This window comes from Felis catus, chromosome C1, assembly GCF_018350175.1.
Source record: "Felis catus isolate Fca126 chromosome C1, F.catus_Fca126_mat1.0, whole genome shotgun sequence".
NCBI classification, from domain to species: Eukaryota; Metazoa; Chordata; class Mammalia; order Carnivora; family Felidae; genus Felis; species Felis catus.
In genome coordinates, this window is record NC_058375.1 from 61,537,462 (window position 1) to 61,561,298 (window position 23,837).

The window sequence follows — 23,837 nt, forward strand, 5'->3', positions numbered from 1 at the left end:
TGTTGAAAGACCCATAGGGCAGCAACATAGATTTGACACTATCTTGACGTTTCAAAACTTGAAGTAAAAATTTTAAGAAATATAAGTATATTCTTATGGAATTCAACAAACATCATTTGTGATTCCTGGGATATGAAGCTTTCAAAATTTCTCTTTTCCTTTTCTTCTTCTCCTTATTCATCAATTATTAATTAATTAATTAACTTATGTGGAGGTGTTAGAAAGTATACAAGTGTTTTAATTATTATTACATATCTGACATAGAAAACTTAATGGCAAATCAATTGATAAGGAAAAGGTGCAGGTTAATTAAGTGTCACTTTCGGTAGTTATTGGCCCATTTACTTAGAGAATATAGATTATGCACAATAAGGCATATATAAGATTCCAAACTAAAGAAACAGATTGTTCAACTCCATTTACTGAAATTTTATTACCAGAGTGTACTTGTTTGCAGGTTTTTTTTCTCTTCAAAACCAACCATATTGTAGTAAAGGGATAGTTTATCATGCCATTTTGAACCTCTTCCACAGCCAAACATCCAGAATGATGTCAACTTTAACAGATGTCAACCACTAGTTCAACAAAACGACTACAAGTAAATTGACAAAATATGAAAGTAAATTGAATAATAAAATACATTTACTTGAATCTATGTTTATACTTTCCTGTAACCATATAGAGATATTTTTATCTGGCCACTTTTTTAAATCAATACATAAGTCCCTTTTAGTTTTTGTGGGTCTGTCATGAGGCTAGATCATTTCAGAGATGATAGTACCGAGAATTTCTAGTGAACATGAAGAAGAAGGTACTTGTTTAAGATGTTTCTTGTCCAATGAATTATGTAACTAAACCATAACTCCACCATATTGTTCTTTTCTATATTTTCTGAGTCTAGGGAATGAGAAAAGATGATTGTTGTTAAATCTTTAGTTTGTCACATCTCCCTACAAAACATGGCCACAGACACACTATGGCATCACTCCATAGCCTCTCAGTAGAGAGAGAAACACATACATTAAGATAAGAATGAGATTAAGGAGTTTCTTGTGGGAAATAATTTTCTAATTTATTTTATGAGGGAGTACAGTTATCATGTTAGGAAATTCAAAAGATTATGAAGTGTGAACTCTTGTACCTAAACGCTAAAAATGTTTATTCATTGAAATACCAGTAATTTATATAATTTTCTGAAATTTTAATACCTTAAATTCACGAGTATAAAATTAAAATATGGTATAAGGGAGTGATTTGTGTGACTTTTATTTCTTTGTTCTTTTCAAAAAGGACACTATTCAAAATTGCTCTCTTCTGCTTCATTGAAAGTTGTCTTAGGGAATTCTTTCGTGCAAAGTCTCATATATAGTCTCAGCTTTCTAAGCCTACATGTGTTGAGGAAATTAGGAAATAAACAGAATATCACAGCGCAAATAAAAAATCTGACTATTTTATGTCAAAATTGTGAAATCACACAAAACTGTATAAAACAATGGAATATATTAGACACTATCCTTTTTCTCATGTCCCTGACATTTTTCCAGTAAGGAAGTTAACTGAACCCTGTCAGACCCCAGGTGCTATGAGAGACATTTTCACATATGTTTAGGTACTGACCCTGCTTAGCAAACCCAAGAGAGAGCATTTTCTTCTCTTTACATGAAAAGAGAATGAGACTCAACCAAAGAATAAATAAACAGCTTTTTACAAGATCACAAATATATTAAGTAACTGCAGAGGGACTTAAACCCAGTTCTGCTAACTTTAAAACCTATTACTTAAGGATTTGCCTTTGGTTGACTAGTTTTTCAAGTAAAAATACTACCTCTACATGCCAGAAACCAGAACTCTGCTGTCAGAAGTCTCTTACAAATGAAAAATGCCATCATTCTTCCCCTTCCTCTTTTAATAGGTCATGTAATTTACCTACTGATATATACTAATCAGATATTTATATGTATCAGTATATAAATATATAAAATAAAATGCTTCTATGCATCTTTTATTCTTTTAACTATATCTCTATGTGTTCCAATAATAATAATAATAATAATAATAATAATAATAATAGATATTTATGTTTCGACCAGACAAATAATAAACAGAGTTTAGGTTAAAAATCATCAAGCATTAATTACTTAAGTACACATTGAGGGCCCAGGAAAAAGTCCCAGTGCTCTGGGTCATTAGAAAGTATCCTCTGGTCCAGTCCCTGTTTTGAGTATCATTGCATAAACAACTGAAACATGCAGTGTATAATTAAGTGATGAAACATATGGTATGAGTTATAAAAGCTTGAGGGATTTAGAGAGATCAAGCAATGAACTTTCCCAGTATAAAGGTAAGGAAGTGAAGCATCTCTTAGATTTGGTGGTCTTAATACCGTACTATGGAAAATTATTCTTCTCTAGGGTGTACTAGAATTTCTTATTTTAAGAAAAGCAAAATTTTCAGTAGGGGGAAAATTCAACGGGAGACAATATCATTGTGATGACTGTTAAAATAAGCATGAAGTCATAAACTGAAGTACAGAAACCACCAGTTTCCTTTATTAAAATTAAGGAAGAATAAAGAAAGGCAATATCTCTGTTGGTCTCCTGTGCTTGCACTGGATCAAATCTAGCAAGGGCACCATATGAAAAATGGCCACAGCATACGTAATTACCTTTCATAATTACTTGGAGATCTGCAGCAACAAGAGAATCTCGCATGGGTCCATTTGATTTCTGCTCCACAATTAGGTGTGCAATCAAGATTTCCCTTAGAAAACAAACAAGCAGAACTGTAAACAAGTAACTAACAGACAGCAAAGGTAGTCACTTCTATGGCCCAAAGCCTTGCATCCTGAAAGACTATTCTATAAGGAAACTAGTTCCACACTTTCGTGTCCACAAGAAGTTCTCCTCAGAGTCCCCCAGTTTAAGCACATGTGTGGTCTAGGAGAAAGGATGCCTCTGTTCCTCTAACTCTAATCAACAAGATCAAGGATATAGCCACACACCATGTGACTTCCCAGGCTGTTGCTAGTTGGTACCAGGAAAAAGTTAATTACAATCAGTGAAACAATGTGGCATTTCATTTTGCAACCATGAATCATTCTCTGTCTGGTCTAGACTCCTGAGATTCATTTTCATAGTAAACTAATCTTTAGAGTGTCAGACTGTGATTAGTGATAGTGACACATTTTACAGATTGGGTCCTCAGAGCTGTGCCTACCCTGTTGCTATGGAAAGTTTGGTAGAGATCTTGGTGATAATAATCTTGACATTAGAAAAACTGGCATAAAAAATTAAATATGTACCTCCTTATAAAAAAATTTGACCAAGATTTCAATCTAGAATAGCTAAATGCTTCTTAGCAACCTATATAATTGAATTATAATAGATTATATATAGATGGGACCTACAGGTTTGTGAATTTATACTTGTGTGTTTGTGAGTTAATTACATTTACAGCTTACAGTAATATTTGAAAGGTCACACTGTAAAAAATAGTTATTGACTTGTTAGGTGTACATACCAAATACTCTGAATATTCCTAATGTGTTCTTACCTGTAAAAATGCAACATACTTAGAAATTTTTTTTAATGTTTATTAATTTTTGAGACAGAGAGAGACAGAGTGAGTGCAGGGGAGGGGCAGAGAGAGAGAGAGAGAGAGAGAGAGAGAGACAGATTCCGAAGCAGGCTCCAGGCTCTGAGCTGTCAGCACAAAGCCCCAATGCAGGACTCAAACCCACAGACGGTGAGATCATGACCTGAGCCAAAGTAGGGCATTTAACCAACTGAGCCACCCAGGTGCCCCACTGCAACATATTTTTACAGAAAAGCATTATAGGTAAAAGGAGATTGTGAGGAAGAATTTGTAAGATTTACGATACTGTGGAGAATGCCATGGGTGAACCAAGGCAAGTGCCATTATAATAAATCCCTTTGCATCTCTTAAGAATGTTCATGGTTTCTGTGTTTGACAGGGTATTCATAGTCTTCCTGTAACTTATTAGAAGGATATTTAAATTCCACTCTGCTACTATGAAGAACAAGCTATTGAAGATGAACTCCTGCTGGTCTTCTTTTAGACATCAAGTTTTGTTCATCACACAAGAAAGAAAACTCACATTGCAGGGGGAAGAAAGAAATGAGTCCTTCAAGTCGTAAGGAGAAAAACACTTGAAGGAAGTCGTTCTTACCTCCTCTTTCCTCAAACATATAAACACAGTTATGGGACCAGGGCATTTACTCTCCAGTGTATGGTTAGAAAATGGGATTTAATGTGTGGGGGAAGGTTGGGGGAGGGACGCAGTTATATTAACTTCTATTTGCAAATGTGTATTCTTAGGAAGAAGCCTGTAGATCAGAATTGTGTGCAAATTTTTTCTATCAAGAATGAAAAGCTCCTAAAGAGTTTTCCTATGTACCTTTGTGCATTGCACTTAGGATAAGAGTTGCTGTCCACGACAAAGACTCAGACTTGGAGACTTCAAGTCTCATGCCAGACATTAACGTTCAAAATATAAAACATAGGAATTTTAGCACATGACCATTGAAAGAAAACGGTGCATGCCATTTGAAGATAGCCGAGGCTTTACGTAGCACCAAGTTACGTGCAAAAATAAGTCAGTCTTATGGTGCTGACACCAATCCTCTGGAAAACCTGAAGATGTAAACGTTGAGGAGTAAATTACAGCACTAGTAAAGTTAACCTGGTAGAGTCCAGAATGGCATATGCAGCAGAGAAAAAAGCAAACAGAAACAGTTCATGCTGTTATAATTGCTACAATTTCATTGGCAATTTAAATAAAATAATTTAAATTGCTGCAATTAACACACACATAGAATTTAAAAGATGGTGGGTGACCTCGCACAAAACATACTGTGGAATCAGCCCTCCTCCAAAGAATTAACCTTCATAAATCATTTGCATCCAAAGGACGCCTGGCTTTATGCTCTGCAAAATTTATCGGCACAGGAAAAGCAAAGCCCCTAAATGAGAATGCCATCAACAGCAAGCACTGTCTCCTGGTTTATTTCATCCATATGAATACACTGAGACTGGATGTGTTACATTCACACACTCCCCAGCTGAAAGTGGGATTTTGCTTTTTCTGCATGAGTGCCCCGCACAAACCGTTAGCTGTATTGCTGAGAAGTGAGTCTGATTCACGTTGACAGAGATTCCACTTTTACATGACTTCAGGGGCACAATACCATCTTGTCTGTGGTTTAGGTCTGGATAAAGGGCTCTTTCCATCAACACATTAGAGCACAGTAGCCACAAATTGTTATTTGAGATATGGAGGATATGAGTTCAATGTTTCTCCAGTCACCTGAAACCACATTTAAGACAGATACTATCTGGGACACATTGGAAGCCTTTTCTCTTAATAGGTCAGATTTATGCAAGCACAGAATGGGCAGTCCAAAGAATGATGATTTATGATCAAAAATTTAAAAAAAGTAACAGCTGGTTGAGTCTAATATGAGTGAACGATGACCTCTACTACCCTTGGCTCTGAGGTGTAGGTCTAGGAAATAAGGTAAGCCAGGTCTAGGAAATAATGTAAGCCATTTGAACTACTGCCTAATGTACAGGGCTCAAAAGCACTTTTAACATCTAAAATGTGTATTTTTTTTACCCCTTTAAAAATAATCTCCACTCTGGAAGGTACTATTTCAAGATCATAAAACTCTTCTGACATTTTTTTCAAATACCAATTCTTTATACTACAAAGACAAAGGGAGTTCCATTCACCATTCACATTTTCCTTCAAAATTATCGCACTAGCTCTATGCTTATGGCTTGTATAATTTATATTGGTACATGTTTAGTCAAAATAATATTTAAACAGGAATGTCATGCTACATCCCATTTATGTGATTGTTATCATACCATTGCAATAGGAGAGTAAAAGCATAGCTAATAAAAGGACATAATTCAAGTCAGTTTGAAGGCGAAAGTAAAATTGTACCAGCTGTGGAAACAATAACTGAATTGGGAGGAAATTGTACCTCTGTGCAAGTTTTTCACTAAGTGATACTCTCAAATGGGGACAGCAATAAACGAAAGCATTACTTAAATTAGCATCCCCTCTCCAAAGAGAATGGGAACCAGCCTATCAGGGACATTCTGTGAATGACCACAACTGGATCCAGAAGTCTCTGGCAGAACAAAATGGGAGGAGATATAAAATAAAGCCAGAGGAGCTGCCAGAGGCAGGTACCTTGCTTATAAAAAGTTCAAGTCCAACTGGGTGGGGGGGGAATGGTGTTGGCAAACTGAAAGAAAATAGAATGCAAAACTAGAAACAATATCAGAATTACTGAATACCAAAACTTCATATGCAAATAAGTAGAAATTAAAGCATGTTCTTTTTGAAATAAGTACTCCTTAAAAGGCTGCCAAAGTCAGATTCTTAAATGGCTATCTGAATGTTAGTTGAAACTGCTTAAATGGTGAATGCTCAGGAATAAAAAAAAATTAGTAATTTATTCCCAAAGTGACCTTTTCCAGGCCATAATAAATCATCCATATATACTGTCTTTTTTCATGAACCTTCTGTTTAAAGAAGGCAAAAATGGAAGTACTGCTGAGAGCACAAGGCAGTCACGGACTCCAATAGGAAGCACATAAGCACTAATCTAACTTCTTGGCTGAAATTCATCATCGAAAGAAGTGCGTGTCTTGTGATTACCTGCCCCAACTCATTCATTCCTCATGCCTCACATTTCTGTTACCTTTAAGGAGTGGTGGGGGAGGGGGATAGAAGAGTCACTGTTCTTGACATTTGCATTTGAATCTTGAGTAAGAAAAGAGGTTTTAAATAAATAAACAAAATGATGATTGAAAATTGCATTTGTCCCATTGAAACAGAAGCCAAGGAAATCACTTTTGAATTGGAGTTTTGAGACTCAAAATATTCAATATTACTCTTACTGGAAAGTGAACAGCTTAAAGCACAGTTATTCTGGCAGTAATAGTAATGAAGACTTTTCATCTTTTATCACCTTGCTCCTTTAACTAAAGTGTGAACCTAAGAGCCCCAGGCTCCTCTAAATTCAAGGTTTAAATTTTAAAGAAAAACATCTTTGGGAATATCTACAACTCCATTATAGCATTTCATGCAATTCAATCCAACACACTCTGCATTGTTGTTTACAAATTATGTGATCTTCAGCTACATTTATAAGACTGAATAGTCAGCCTTTAAATCAAAAAACACAGACATGAGAGTAGGATTATATAATATATAAGTATATTAATACACTTAAATATAATTTTTTGTTTTAAAAATTAGGCCAGTTACAGCCAAAACACAGCAATGTAACCATTCTCATACCCAACAGAGAGTTTAAACAAAAGATAAAACCACATTTCACATTTTTTATGAATGACTGAATTTTAAATTTTAAGTGAATGGTACTTAAAATTCCCAGAATGGAAATGGGTTACCCACAAGCCACTGTCTACCATCATTCTATAATTACAAAACAGAATACTACAAAGTAAATGAGGTTGATAATTTGTTATAGTATTATAGCATCATAAGTATATTGACAATTTGATGTTATACTCTGTGTTAAAATATGTAGATATAGTAGAGTCTAAACACAATTTAAACAAACTTATATGTAATATTCAGCTTTAAAGAGTGTTTTTGCTAAAGGAATATAGATCAGCAAATAAGCAACAAAAATAGTAAAAAGTCTGAAACTAAAATATAGATTTGAGTCATCTTCAGAATGCATTGTTAATTTCACACTATCCCATGAGAAGAAGTACCCAGATCACAACAGATCTCATAACCCTGTGCAGCCACTAATGGACAATTTATTGACATGAATTTCTGTGACAGCATGCAGTGCTGGAAAGGGAAGAATGAGCTGAGGTCCATGACTCTCACTGGAAGTGAGTCTTTGCCTTGATCGAGCATTTGTACGCGGTCAACCAAAGCAGCAAAATATTTCTCGAAATGCATTTATGACAAACTGAATACAGAGGAAATGGGGAAAAAAATCCAAGAATCTATATGAACTAGCGGTACTAGCAGAAATAGACGGTGAGGAGGAAATTTTTCAATTTGACCAGAAAAACTACTGCCCAGAGAGAACGGTTAAGAAAACTAGAAGAACAAAGGTGTCAAAGTGGAAAAAGTAACCTTTAAATAGCGCTGGAGAGAAATATCAGAGGACTTAGAATGAAAGTATTCAGTAACCCACTATATTTCTTGTTAATATTTTATTTTCTTTAAGGAATATACTTCAGAAATCCCTTACATGAAGTGACAAAAGTATGTCTGCTCTTTTTGAACAATGTGTCTCTCAAAGCATTACTTATGAATTATTTAACTTTTCTTATGTGTTCATATAGTGAATAATGATTAGGCAATAACTTAAAAGGAAGAGTTGAAGTCCAATAAATTGTTCCGTCCTTCACATATTAATATACATCTTAGGAACAAATAGCTCGCTTCAGTTCAAAAACTGTTGTAAGGTGTGGGTCCAATACCTGCACACTGCAAGGACTTTGTTCTCCCTTAAGGAGTGTATTTGCAGTGGTAGCTTACCTTTATTTTAACCACTTTAATCTGATTCCTTCTACCACAGGGCAACAAGCAGAAGCCTTTTTATGCAAATGATTGGGACAAAGCTGTGATGAAAAGTCTGCATGTAGGAGTAAAATTGTAGATTTTTACCGACCGGATTTTTGTGCCTGGTGAAACCACTGCAGTTCTATTCATCACTTTCTCTGCATGCACCCGGATGGCAAGCTGCACCAGATCTTTGGGATCTGTCGTGATCATGGATTGTGATCAGGGGGCATTTCCATAGCACTTGTACACATCTCGCTTTAAAAAAACTCTGATGTTGATCACTGTACAATGTAAATGATGAAAGGAGTAAAAACTGAGTCAAAGAGCACTGAAATGAGTCATTCCAGTTAAAGCAGAATACAAAGTTTGATTCCCAGACACCTGCTGAGGCAACTCTGACTCAAAGGCAACAACTTTTCAAATGAAATTTCACTAGCTATTCATTATATATGGTGAACAAGGGGTAATTGATTAAGCAGACTCTTTGGTGTCAAGCAGTGGGAAGCGAGATGTTTGTGACTAAGGAAGAAAATGCAGAAGGAGAGAAGAGTCAGGTCATATGCATTTTTTTAAACATGTATTCTATTTTTGAGAGAGAGCATGGGTGGGGGAGGGGCATAGAGGGAGGGAGACAGAGGATCCGAAGTGGGCTCCATGCTGACAGCAGCAAGCCTGATGTGGGGCTAGAACTCACAAAGCCTGAGATCATGACCTGAGCCATAGTGAGACACTTAACTGACCCAGGTGCCCCTGCATTTTTAACTGTTGTAAGTCACACAGCAAAAAATGTCTATTTGTGTATAATCATACTGGGGATATAGGGACCACACTGCATCTACCAACAAGAAACTAGTTTGCTTAATATAGCCTAACAAGTCCTAATTGGAACAGGCAGAAGAAATATGTGCGTACAATACTGTTTTCCTAATGATAGAAATGCAACTGGCTATTAGCCAGATTGTTACTGTTTCCTTTACTGAAGCTTGTAATCCCCTGAAAGAAAATGGATTTAGCACTTAGTATTATACCAGGCATTATTTCCCAGGAACACAATCTTCACTAGCTTGCCTCTAAACTTAGAACTCCCACGTATCTCTATCCACTTCTCACCATCCCTACTGGCACCACCACAGGCCAGTATCCTCGCAATGCTCACCAAGACTTTTTCAATAGACTAGTAACTAGGCCCCTGGAAGAGGTTCTGCAGCATTTGGATCCAGTCTTCACACTACAACCAGATATAGCTTTTTTTTTTTAATATTTATTTATTTAAATAGTCTCTACCCCCAATGTGGGGCTTGAACTCATGACAACGAGGTTGAGATTTGCATGTTCTACTGACTGAGCCAGCCAGGTACTCCCAGTTAACTTTTTCAAATATCAATCTGATAGCCTCCAACAAACCCCACTATTAACCTTCGGTAGCTACTTTGCTCATAAGATTAACCTGGCCTATAAACCTCTTGATAGCCTGGTCAACCATGCACACCTCAATATGCATAGCTCTTGCACTTCTCCATGCTCCAGGCACACTGGGCTTATTCAATTCTGTGAATGTCTATGCTGTCTCCCACTAATGGGCCCTCTTCCACACGCTTTTCCTCAGACTGGGATATTATCCATTATATCCACTTTCCAGCCTTACTTATGTTGTATTCTCCCTTCCAAGCTTACGTTCAAGGTTTACTTCCTTTAGTTGTTAGGTTTTATCATAGTATGATATTGCTTTCCTCCAAAGCACCAATCTTAGAAGATACTTATATGTGCTTTTGTCTGAGTAGATCTTTGGAAAATGTTTTTCTCGTGAAATATGAAACAACACAGAAATGCACACAAAGCAGAAATGGACAGTTTATCACTCATGTACCCACCACATAAGACGTAGAATTTTGCATGCAGAAACTTATGCCCTTATCCAATTAGTGTATACTCTTACACTAATTGTAAGAGTATTCCTCCAAAGGAAAGCACTGATATGACTTATATAATGAATACTGTGAAAATTTTCACTACCTAACCATGCATCTTCAAACAGTGAGTGTAAATTTGCCTATTTTTTGAGCATTCTAGAAATAATCATATGATAATTATTCTTTGTGTCTTCATGGCTGATAATGCAAGCCTTAGCTTTCCTATTCTTACTCAAAGTTGACTTCATAATTTGTGGTTGCTTGTATTTCAGTGTAAACTTTCACCACATTTGCAACTTTCAACAACAACAACAAGAAAACACTTCATTGGAATGCCATTAAATCTGTTGATAAATTTGGGGAGAATTGACATTTTGACAATATTGAAGTTTCCAATCCAATCAATATGGTATATTCCTCCATTTACTAAGCTTTTCTTTAATTTATCATATTAATGTCTTATAGTTTTCAGTACAGAAAACTTTGACTTTTTTTGTTAGATTTATTCCTACGTGGGTTTTTTAATGCTATTGTAAATTATATCTGTTTTAAAATTTCAGTTTCTATTAATCTGTATAGAAATATAGTTAATTTGGGGTATTTACTTGTATCTAGGACCTTAATAAATTCAGTTATTGGTTTTAGTAGTTTTTTGTAGAAGCTTTTGGATTTTCCACATAAACGATGTTGCCTGTAAATAATGACAAAATTAATTACTTCCTTTCAATAATTATAATTCTATTTTTATTTTCTTGATTTATTGGTACAGCTAGGACACCAAATACAACGTTGTATGGATAAGAAAATAACAGACATCTACATTTTGTTCCAGTCTCAAAGAAAAAGCTTTCAATAATTCAAAATTAGGTATAATGTTTACTGTAGGGTTCTAGTGATACCTTTTATCTAATTAACAGTTTCCTTCTGTGTCTAGTATGTTAATCATAGACAAGTATTAAATTTTATTTTTTCAACTATTAGACTGATTACATTAGTTGTATCCATTATTTTGTTAATATTTTGTATAGTATTGATATATATTCAAATGTTAAATCAATTTGCTTTTCTATCCTTCTTTTGGCACTGACACTATTATCCTTTTTATATAATAACCACATTTGGTTTGCCACTAATTTATTTAGATTCCTTAAAAATCTATGTTTATTAATAATATTGTTCTATAATTTTTCTTTGTTGTAGTGTCACTGCATTATTATTGTTACTGTGGTTATTCTGATCTCATAAAATAATTGGGAGTCTTTTTCTCTATTTCCATTTTCTGAAAGTATTTAGTTTCATCTGTCAGCGGATTAATCTGGGACTTAAGTTTTCCTTGTGATAATTTTCTAGTGCTTTAATTATAAATTTAATTTCTTAAATTTTCCATTTCTTACCATAGCAGTTGTCTTTTAGGAATTTTTCAATTTTATCTAAAAATTTAAACATACATCATAAGTGTTCTTGTTATTTATCATTTTAATATCATTAGAATCTATAATAATGTTACATTTTTTAATCCTTATATTGTGTATGTATGTGTGTATTTTTAATTTTTATTTTTTTTCCTAAATTTTTTTTTCAACGTTTTTTATTTATTTTTGGGACAGAGAGAGACACAGCATGAACGGGGGAGGGGCAGAGAGAGAGGGAGACACAGAATTTGAAACAGGCTCCAGGCTCCGCGCCATCAGCCCAGAGCCTGACGCGGGGCTCGAACTCACGGACCGCGAGATCGTGACCTGGCTGAAGTCGGAAGCTTAACCGACTGCGCCACCCAGGCGCCCCATATTTTTAATTTTTAAAAAATGTTTATTTATTTATTTATTTTGAGAGAAAGAGAGAGCATGAGCTGGGGAGGGGCAGAGAGGCAGGGAGAGAGAGAATCTGAAGGAGACTCCATGCAAAGACTGATGTGGGGCTCAATCCCACAAACCATGAGATCTTGACCTGAGCCAAAATCAAGAGTTGGACACTGAACCAACTGAGCCACCCAAGTGCACCATGTGTGTGTATTTATTGCTTTTTATTAGCCTCATCAGAGTTTGTCAGTGTTATTAGTCCTTTCAAAAAAGCTCTGGGATTTGTTGATCCCTTTACATGTTTATTTTCTAAGTTGTTAATGTCTATGCTCAGCTTTATTATTTTCTTTTTTCTATATTCTGAAATATTATATTTTTCTAAAATATTTGTATTATTAGATCATTGATTTTGAATGATCTCAATTAGTCTAATTTCATAAGTTTTAATGTACATTAATTTTATTATTCTGCTAAAAATATTTCATTACTTCCTTGACTATAGACATATTTCTTATATTTTTTATTGATTTCTAGATTAATTGAATTTTGAACAAAGTATACACTCAGATTAATTTTTGAAATTTATGGATATTTGTTACTTTTTGTAAAGGTTTCATATACATTTGAAAAGAATGTATATTCTTCAGTTCTCAAGTACTTTATGCTTTGTACATTAGGTCAAGTTTATTAATTATGTTGTGAAAATCTTCTATATCCACACTGTTTATTCTATTAGTTACAAATAAAGAATGTTAAAATATCCTGTCACAATTGTAGACTTACCTAATTTTTCCATGTTTTCATGAATCATTGAGTCACATATTTTATTTATCCATTTTTTATTATCCATTTATACTTTTTATTTTATACAGTTTTCTTTACCCATTAATCAGTTTTCTTTATCCATTAATGTCCATCCATTGATGGACATTAGGGCTCTTTCCATAATTTGACTATTGTTGATAGCGATGCTATAAACACTGGGGTGCATATACCCCTTCATATCAGTATTTTAGTATCCTTTGGATAAATACCTAATAGTGAAATTACTGGGTCATAGGGTAGCTCTATTTTTAATTTTTTGAGGAACCTCCATACTGCTTTCCAGAGTGGCTGCACCAGTTTGGATTCCCACCAGCAGTGAAAAAGGGTTCACTTTTCTTTGCATCCTTGCCAACATCTGTTATTTCCTGAGTTGTTCATTTTAGCCATTCTGGCAGGTGTGGGGCCATATCTCGTTGTGATTTTGATTTGTTTTTCCCTGATGTTGAGTGATGTTGAGCATCTTTTCATGTGTCTGTTAGCCATTTGGATATATTCTTTGGAAAAGTGTCTTTTGCCCATTTCTTCGTTGGATTACTTGTTGTTTGGGTGTTGAGTTTGGTAAGTTCTTTATAGATTTTGGATACTAACCCTTTACCTGATATCCTTTGTAAATATCTTCTCTCATTCCATTGTTTGCCTTTTAGTTTTGTTGATCATTTCCTTTGCAGTGCATAAGGTTTTTATCTTGATGAGGTCCCAATAGTTCATTTTTGCTTTTGTTTCCCTTGACTCTAGAGACCTGTTTAGTAAGAAGTTGCTGCAGCTGAGGTTAAAGAGGTTTTTACCTGTTTTCTCTTCTAGGATTTTGATTTGGTCCTGTCTTACATTTAGGTCTTTCATCCATTTTGAGTTTATTTTTGTGTATGGTATAAGAAATTGGTCCAGGTTCATTCTTCTGCATGTTGCTGTCTAGTTTTTCCAACACCATTTGCTGAAGAGAGTTTTTTCCATTGGATATTCTTTCTTCGATACATTTTTTTCTGTATTTTACTTTGATCTTTTAGAACCTCCTGCAAACAGGATTTAAAAAAATTTTCGTCTGCCAATCTTTGCATTTTAAGTGAAATTAATCAATTTACATTTAACATAATTACTATGAGTATTTAAATCTATCATCTTACTGTTTCTATTTGATTTATGTGTTCTATATTTTTTGTCTCCTGTCGAGTTTTTGCTTGAGTTAGCATTACTTATTATTGTACTTCCTCCATCTATTTCTTGAAAGTTATATATTTCTTTACTATTCTCTTAATGATTAATCTGGAAAATAAAGCAAATTTTGAATTATCAAAGCCCAACATTGTCATTCATACCTTTTTTCTAGACAATTCAAAGACCTTTGAACACTATAATTTCATTTATTTCTTACTGGACTTTTATGCCATTGGTATCATGTATTTTAATTCTACACATATTGTAGAACACTGAAACCACAGTTATTCTTTTTTTTTTTAAGATTTTATTTTGTAATGTTTATTTTGGGGGGGGGGATGGAGCATGAGCAGGGGAGGGACAGAGAGAGAGAGGGAGACACAGAATCTGAAGCAGGCTCCAGTCTCCAAGCTGTCAGCACAGAGCCTGACGCGAGGCTTGAATTCACAAACCGTGAGATTGTGACCTGAGCTGAAGTTGGAAGGTTAACCAACTGAGCCACCGAGGTGCCCCCATTATTATTCTTTTATAAGGTCAATAACTATATATTTAAACTTTTCATAATTCTTCATTTTGCCCACATTTTTATCTTCCATCTTATTTTAGATTGAATGTTTATGTCCCCCCCAGGATTAACTTGTTGAAGTCCTAATCTCCAATTTGATGATATTTGGAGTTGGGGCCTTTGGGAGGTACCTAGAGTTAGATGAGGTCATGAGGGTGGAGCCCTCATGAGGGGATTAGTGTCCTGAGAGACACCAGAGAGCTCTCCCTCTCTCCACACACACTCACTGAAGAAAGACTATGTGAATATACAGGGAGAAAGCACTGGGTACAAGCCAGGAAGAAAACTCTCACCAGAAACTGAATTGGCCAGCACTTTGACCTTAGACTTCTTAAGGCTGCAAAATTGTGAAAAATAAATTTCTGCTTTTTAAGCCACCCTGTCTTAAGGTATTTTGTTTTGGCAGTGCAAGCTAACTAATACGTGTTTGGACTAATTTCCTGTCTGAAGCACATTTTCTATTATTTCCTTAAATGTGAGTCTGTTAGTAATTAATTTTCTCAGCTTTTGTTTTCCTGTAATGTCTTTTTTTCATCCTCATTCTTAGAAGGTATTTCTATTTTAAAAGTTTTGGTTAGCAGCCATTATCCTTCAGATATTTATAATTGATATTCCTTTGTGTTCTACTTTCTTTTTTTCCTATTGCTAAATCAGCTCTTAGTATAATTGCTGTTTCTATAAAAACATGTCTTTTTTTTTTCTTCTCGCTGTTTTAAAGTTTTATCTTTGTTTTTGTTTTGAAACTAATTTACTATGTTTCACCCAGGTGAGAATTTATTTTTATTCCTTGGAGTTCATAGGGTTTCTTCAATTAATGACTTGATGTCTTTCATCAACTTGAGAAAATTCTTAGCCATTATCTCTTGTTTCCTATAACATATTATAAACTTCATGAAAGCAAGATCTATGTCTGCTTTTTTAGTCACTATTATATCATAGGACCAAAAGTGTTTCATAAGTGTTGATTTATCAAAAATTCTTCTGGGACTACATCTCAATACATTCTTCCCTAATTCTTTCTATTCTAATTTCAATATTTCTCCTCTGTGCTTGTCAGTATCATGTCCTTAAATACATTACACTTATTACACTGAGACCACAGTGTTTCTCAATCAAGGCACACATCTGTGGGTATATTCAGTTATAATTTGGGGGTAAACAAAGCTATGAAATAAATGTGGCTCAACTTTCAAAGCTCTTTGGGGTAGATATATTTTTTAATAGTTAAGCAATCACCTAGGTAATTTGAAATATTTTTTATACATAACACAGATGGGATGGAATCAGGATGGTGCTAAGGAGTTTCTGTCTGCAACAGAGAACTTCTCTGGAGGGAGTGACTGGGCATATTCTCATGCATCTTATGTTTTACCTATTGACTTTGGATTGGATTTTCTTTTTAAAAAGGACTAGAATGCAAACTATGCATTCTTTTTAAAATTAAGGGGCACTTGGGTGGCTCAGTTAGTTAAGCATCCAACTCTTGATTTTGACTCAGGTCATGGTCTCATAGATTCATGAGAATGAACCCCATGTGGTGCCTTGCACTGACAACACAGAGTCTACTTGGGATTCTCACTCTCTCCTCTCTCTCTCTCACTCAAACAAATAAATAAACCTAAATTAAAAAAAAATAGTATAAATGTCAAAGTATTCAGGCCATGTTCCCAGGTCATCATTCTCTCTTCATTAGAGATATTTCAGAAACACTGTATATTCTCTATCCAGAGTTTATTTGTAAATCTCTGCAAGACATGAGGTATTGGAATGGCATAACTTTTTCTCTTAATCATCTTTACATGCCCAGAGCCTAGCACAATTTAAAAGAAAAAAAAAGTGTAAGCAATGAACGATACTGTGTATTGCAGTCACTTCATGTCTGCATAACTTCTTTGGGAAAAAGTAGTGGGTAGCAATGACAAACCCTGGAAAAGTCTTAAGAAAAGCCATTAAAAAAATTACTCAATAAAAGGATATAAAACCTTTACTCATAAAAGGTAAGCACATCTGACACAATCTGTTTCAGCAATATTAGTAAAGCTAAACTGGAATAACTGACATTCTATATAATCATGTGAGTTAATATATTCACTCTAACACATTTTGCATCTATTTGTTTATCTCTGTATAAACAGCAGTGAAAGATCTACTGTTTGCTAGCTGCTTAACTTTTGTGAGTGTAGCATAATTATAAGTGAGTTGATAAGTAATGAAAACATTAAGTGTTGTGTAAAGATTATGACTCCAGTGCCTAGTAGGCCAATTAAATTTGATGTTTGTTACTCTGTCTCAAAGTAAATAATGATACGTTTTCCCTTGTGCCTATGTAAATAGCTGATTGATAACAATACAGAAGTGGTTATGAAGGCCAATTCTACTCATTAGATATGTGACTAAGCAACTCATTTTACAGTTAAGGTGACTGGTAGTGCACACTGTGATACCATACAGATGAAATCAATGTTGGACCTTAATGAGTGCAACATAGTAAAGAGCTATATGTTTGTTTTTTTTTAACTTATTGAACTGTGTAGGAACAAGAAACCAATGTCATGAAGAATTAGTATTTGTAAGCCATGACTTGATTGCCAACGCATTTGCCTGAAACCAAAAAATAACAACATGAAGTATAACAAAACTTATAGAAAGTGAAATTATATGAGGCCCAGGACATTACACACTATATAGATTCAGTGAATATATGTTAACTTTAAGTTGTTATTTTTCTTCTTGTTTTTTTTTTGTTCTTAACTTTCCTTGTAGCAATAAATAGTATGACAGATGAATAGTCCCTTTAAAATAAATTTTGTCAAACATTTTAAAGTTTAAGGTCTGCTATTATTTTTACATTTGACTCCAGAGTGGCAAAGTGACAATCATTAGTAGATATAAAAATAAAGCCATTGAATAATGGCAAACTTTCTGAAAGCTAAAAGCAAAAAACAACAAGAAATTTTTAAAAACAGAGGGAAAAAAGACCTATTTTCATAGAAGCAATAATTAGACCACAGAACCTTTGGATTGTATCTGAACTTTTTAATAGGCAGATCAGAAATCTAAGGGAATGAGCAAAGTAGGTTTCCAAAATTATTTCTTCGAAAGATTTTATATCTTGTAAAAGGCATAGACTAGTTATGACAAGAAATATCAAGATTGTGTTGGATAGTCTTAAACTTATTTGATAATTTTATATTGATGTTTTAATTTTTTAATTACACCAGACTGAGTGAGGGCTGGGAGGTAACATAAACTAGTTGGTAATATAGAAGTATCAATAAAGCCCTATACTGTGGTAAAAATAAAGAGCTGCCTTGGATTCTGAAGAATAAGATAAAATTCCACACATTAAAATGATGAAATTGTACCTGGATTACATATTATGAACACGAATTCCAACTTCACAAGGTTGATAGAAGTGTTTATTGGGGTTTGGACACCTACCACCTTTGTTTCAGAGCCAGAGGCTTTGATAGAAGTAAAGAATAGGAGACACATTTGGAAGATGTCTGATGGGTCATATTAAATCATCCTGATCCTTGAAACAAAATTTGGCCCACCATTGTAAAGAAAACCAAACTGTTTAAAATTACATTGCACTGGTTATTTTATTGGAGCCTAGCCTTTTTGAATCATCCTCTCTCCATATTTTTATAATAACTTCATTAAAGTCAGAAATAGGTTTCTAAAGTTACAAGGTGAAAATTATCATTTAAAAGATAAATTAGTAATTCCGGAAAATGTTTTACTATCAAAAGACAATATTTACAATAACTGCAAATCTTCTTTGCTTGCCACAATTAACCATCTGGCAAATGGGATATAATTAGGTCATCATTTGGCAATGTGATTTCAATAGACAGGCAGAATACTAATAACACAATGAGCCAAGTTCCATAATCTAATCTAATTCATTATCATTTCTCCAGCACTTCATTTTTGTTTTAAATGACTCTATTTGTTAATCATTCAACATCTCTTTGCTGAAGATAAATAATACAGCACATTCCCAATTGATAGACATGAAAACTGAAAATAAACAGAGTAATTTATCCTTGGTCATACTGCCAATTTTTAAAAAGGCCACGTTATTAATTCAGCCTCTGATACCTTCTGATACATTTCACTCAAGAAATATTTACTAAGACACCTACCATGTGTTAGCACCGTATAGGCCACTACAAAATCAAAGACCATATAAGCCCTGGCATAAATGAGCTTAGAGAAACAAGTAAGAAAAAATTGCACATGCAATTTTTAAAGTAAAGCGATAATACACAGTTCAGAATGACCAGATTTTCTGGAGATTAGGAGTAACCAGGAAATTCTTCATGAAATGGGTCATGAGCATGTGTTTCAATAAGTTTGACAGGTGAAGAGATGGCTATGGGAGTTGAAGAAAATAGAAGCCTAGAATGATCTTCTCTCTCTTCTCTCTTTTCTTCATTATTCTCTCTTCTCTCTCTCTTCTTTCTTCTTCCTCTCTCTCTTCTTTCACTTCTCTCTCTCTACTCTCTCTTCTCTTTTTTTCTTTCTGCTCTCTTTCTTTCTTCTCTTATTCTCTCTTTCTTTCTTATTGAACTGACAGTATAGGTGGTAGCCTCAACCAGTTTGGGTGATCAATGTGGAGTAGCAGCAGATTGAGGAGATAAAGTAATGAGCTCAATTTTTACATGACTGATGTTGAGGCTTGATGTATAAAATCTAAGAATTTTTTGTTCTACTTCTGGAGCTATTGATAAAGGCACAATTAATACAGTTGAAATGCTGGGAATCAAAAAGGGTGGCCAACAAGAATTTACTGAGTAAAAATAGACAAGGGCTGAGAATAGAGTTCTGGGACAACATTTTTATTTAAGCGATGAGTCGAGAGGTCACCAAAATATTTTAAGTAGGAACTGTCAGGAATAGAAAGAGAAGCAGAATATAGTGTCATAGAAACAAGAAACAAAAAATCAGAAGGGTGAACCAGTCAGTTTTTTTCTTTCTGTGTTGATGCTGTATAAAAAAAAAAAAACTTACAAAATATTAGCACTTATAACAAAACATCTGTTTTTCTTGCATATGGATCTGTGGGTCAGCACAAGCAGTTCTGTTTCATGTTTTCACTTGGTTTCAGGTACAAGTTCAGTTCAGGGTCCCCCCATGTGACCTAAGTCATACATTTTGCTGATCAGACCATCCATTAAGTGACCATGTTCTTCTCATAGCATATGGAAAAAGCATGAGAAGTCAAGCATATTTGAAATCCTTGATCACCTCATGTCTATCATTCTATTGTCCAAAGAAAGACCTATATCACAGAATCAGAGATACATATTCCACTTGCTCTGGTAATAGAGGCTTTTCAAAGTCATCTAGAAAGGGTATCATGAATTTATAATTCTGTAACATGAACCAAGTAAAGAATTGAAAACTATAATTTAACCCAGTCTAATCTATGACTAAAGATCATGATCAATTGCCAGAGACCAAATAGGAAAAGAGCTAGCCTGAGAAGAGTTTATTGTGATATGTACTTACAGACTCACTTCCAAGTACACAGAGTAGAAGAAAATGAGAATATTCTACAGCACTGATTCTTTATCTTGTAGAGTAGTAGAAATGTCTGGTGAGTTGTTTTTTTTTTTTGAAACACCTCTATATGAAACCAGATCAAATAAAAAATTTCTGAGGCTGAAATGTTGATACATTTTACTTTTTTTTTCTTACAGTTCCTAGGGTGATTCTAATATACAGGAGAATTTTAGAGTAAACATTCTCCACTTTGCAAAGGAAATTAAACATATAAATAAGCCTAATGTCACTTTACAATACAGTTCAAATTTTATATGGCACAGAATGTGTGTAGGTGTGTATGCAAAAAAAAAAAAAAGGAGGAAGGACACAAACATCATGGTCATTTCTGGATTGGCAGATTGAAATCTTTCTTATTTTACTTATTTAAATAAATCTTCAATTTATTTAAATTCAAGTTAGTTAACATACAGTGTAGCATTGGTTTCCAACTCCTTGTATTTTTTTGTATTTTCTAAATTTCCTTCAGTGAAATGTACTGGTAAAATCTGAGACAATAAATAAACATTGGTAAATAGAAATTCAGACTAAAGTAGATGCCCAGAGAAGAAACTGCAGCATATTAGAATTCATGAAAACAGAGAATAATCTTCTAGAAAGAAGGTAAAATTGGTGTGTTTTGGAAACCTGAAGGAAAAGAAGAAAAAGAGCCAACTATTTTCGATATGTGGTCAGCATGTTGTAGAAAAGATGATAAGGAGGGCTAAAATGTAGTGATATACCTTCTTTTGAATATAAACGATTTCAAGATCTCAACCCAGAACTTTGTCATAAGGGTCTGACTATACTCTGAAATATCAGGTGAAAATAAGATTGAGAATAAGTTAGTGACAGTTCAGTATCCAAGACGCATTTTTCTCCTCTGCCTTTCATGAAACTTGATATGTTAAAATTGATCTTTTCATACTATGAAATGGGATAATTTTTCATCTCAGTTTGATCTGATCAGGCATCCTGTACCTCTCCACTTGATGACAAAAATAAAACATACCACTCCAATAGAAAAAATAATGAAGAAAACTGGAATAAAATGGAGATGAGAAAAAGTAGCAATTGCCAAAAGTTTGGATATATAAATATGCAAATGTAACACATCCCAGGCTTTAACTCAGTTGATTTGTTGAGCCTTCACAAAAGATATGGGCAAATTTATGGCCCATTTTCTCCCGTCTTTCTAAAAAATTATTTTGTTTCTGAGCATTGAAAGGGGAAGACTGCCTGCATTTTTGTAAATAAATGTTCCTGTGGTTTGTGAGATCTAGGCACATATGTTTCAAGCATAAATGTTTTCTACTGGGAACTCTATAGAAAACCTATTATCGAGAATTAGATGATTTCATGCCTCATAAGTTTAATACTAACTGGCAGAAGTCAAAAGGAATTAACTTTTTTGCAACTGTGTCACAACTCCAAACATTGTGCCAAACATCCTGGGTTTTCAAAATTGACTGGATGGGATAGTTCATTTATAGTTAATATTTGTACTGAATTCCCAACTAATCATGACTGTTACTTTTATTATTGCTGTTGCTGTTGTTCTTTTTATTATTAAATGTGAACCAAACGCATGCGCTTTGACTGCAAAAGATAATCCACACCTCCAAAATTACTCTCGTGGCTTTACATAAAATTAGTGTTGCAACAATAACTTTTTAAACTCTATCCTATACTATTCCCATATTAATATTACATTACTGAAGAAAATACAAAGGTTGTGACTACAAAGCCATGATCACAAAATAATATTTTAAATAATATATATTTTCTTTCATTAAAAAAAAAACTCTGAATATTTACAGTCTAATTAAGCAAAGTTCAGTAAATGGCCTAAGCATGGTAAAGACAGAAGTGAAGTGTTGAACTCCCAACGCCACATCCCAACCATTTAACTGTACTCTACATCTTTCCTTTATCCAGAGGCAACATTCAGGGAACAACAGAGCCACACAAATTTCCCTTTGACACCACAAATGACTGTTCCTCAGTAGAGGAACAACTCTTCCCTTATACAAAACCCATCAACCTGAAGAAGACAAAACACTCCCATACCCAAAATGGGCTTTAAGTTCTGCCCTAAGATCCCTCCAACCACTATTCACCTGAAGCGGGGAGAGCCACAGCAAATGTGCTCACCATGCAGTACTCCAGCACGGGTCATGTAGCAGAAGAAACAACCCTCCTCCCAGTTAAAAACTCGAAGGCCAGGTACTTGTTACATTACAACAGTGAAAGCAATAGTATAGGTAGGGTAGCACCACTTTCAGAAAAGAGGAGAGAAAGGTTCCCAGAAACATAAGAACTAGGTTCATTCTCACTCCTAAGAAACTATTAACATGTTAAGAGTTGTTCCCTTTAGCATAGGGGTATGCATTTACCATTATTTTAGATTAGTACCACCTACCGAGGCAGGCTATATTTACCTAAAGTACAAGATTACAGTTAGATTTTATCTATAAAAAGAACAAACAATAAGGGTCGGTAACCAGATTCAGAATAAAATAGTGTCATGAGCTTTGTTAAGTATGAAGAAAACCAGAAAATATCAAGCATCCAAACATTATTTCAAACAGCAGAATTGCTTCTCCTCTCATGGTGCCCATGGGAACTGCTTTTGCTTATTAACCACACTGGAAAAGATCAATTGCAACCTGTCACCTTGATAGAAAAAATAACTGTTCATTTTACTAAAGCAAGTTTCTTCTTTTTAAAAAATTCTGAATAGAAATACCACACACCAGCATGGCATTTGAAACACTGTATTTATTTTTAGTACATTGATTTTGAGAATAGCTATTTAATGATATCTAATGAATTGTAATCATTACTATAGATATAATCTTATAAAATAGCATCTGTTTTGGGCTCCAGAATAGAAGGAAGTGTTTGTACAAAGATTTTTTTTTCTTATAATAGAAATGTTATTTACCTCTTCCTAATAGAGTGAGCTGTCCTTATGGAATGATATTTAAAGGTACTGCTGGATTTTCATTTGCTCTATTCTGGCTGTGAATATCTCTTGATGCTCCCCCCTTCTTCTTCTTTTTTTTTTAGATGTCATGAAAGGACAAACTCAAATATCCAGTGTTTTCATATGAAATGCCACTCATCACATGGCTCTACCCATCCATTTACTGTAAATCATTATTGAGAGAGGTCTAACAAGAAAAACCTTGAGAATACTTCATATGTGACATTAAGTCTAAAAGAAATCCAACATGCAATGTGCATAAAGTCAGAGACACTACTTACACTAAGCATAATTTACAATACATCATTCATTTTTCTTTCTCTACATCTGTGCTTAGATTCTCAAATAAGTTAGAACATTTACTTAAAAAAAATCTATTCCTTTAAATTTCCATGGTGAAGACCAATTGACAGCTTTCCAGGAGGCAATAGATCACATTTGGACAGACCAATTT

The 23,837-nt window shown here is 34.3% G+C and overlaps 1 protein-coding gene across 5 annotated transcripts in view; it reads right to left on the reverse strand.

The window, feature by feature from the left end:
- LRRIQ3 (leucine rich repeats and IQ motif containing 3) overlaps positions 1 to 23,837 on the reverse strand; it is a 367,465-nt gene that overhangs the window by 29,468 nt on the left and 314,160 nt on the right. For all 5 annotated transcript variants that reach the window (XR_006584398.1, XR_006584396.1, XR_006584401.1 and 2 more), the window contains one exon: positions 2,666 to 2,760. The gene's annotated coding sequence lies outside the window, so the exon portion shown is untranslated. The remainder of the gene's footprint in view (positions 1 to 2,665; positions 2,761 to 23,837) is intronic.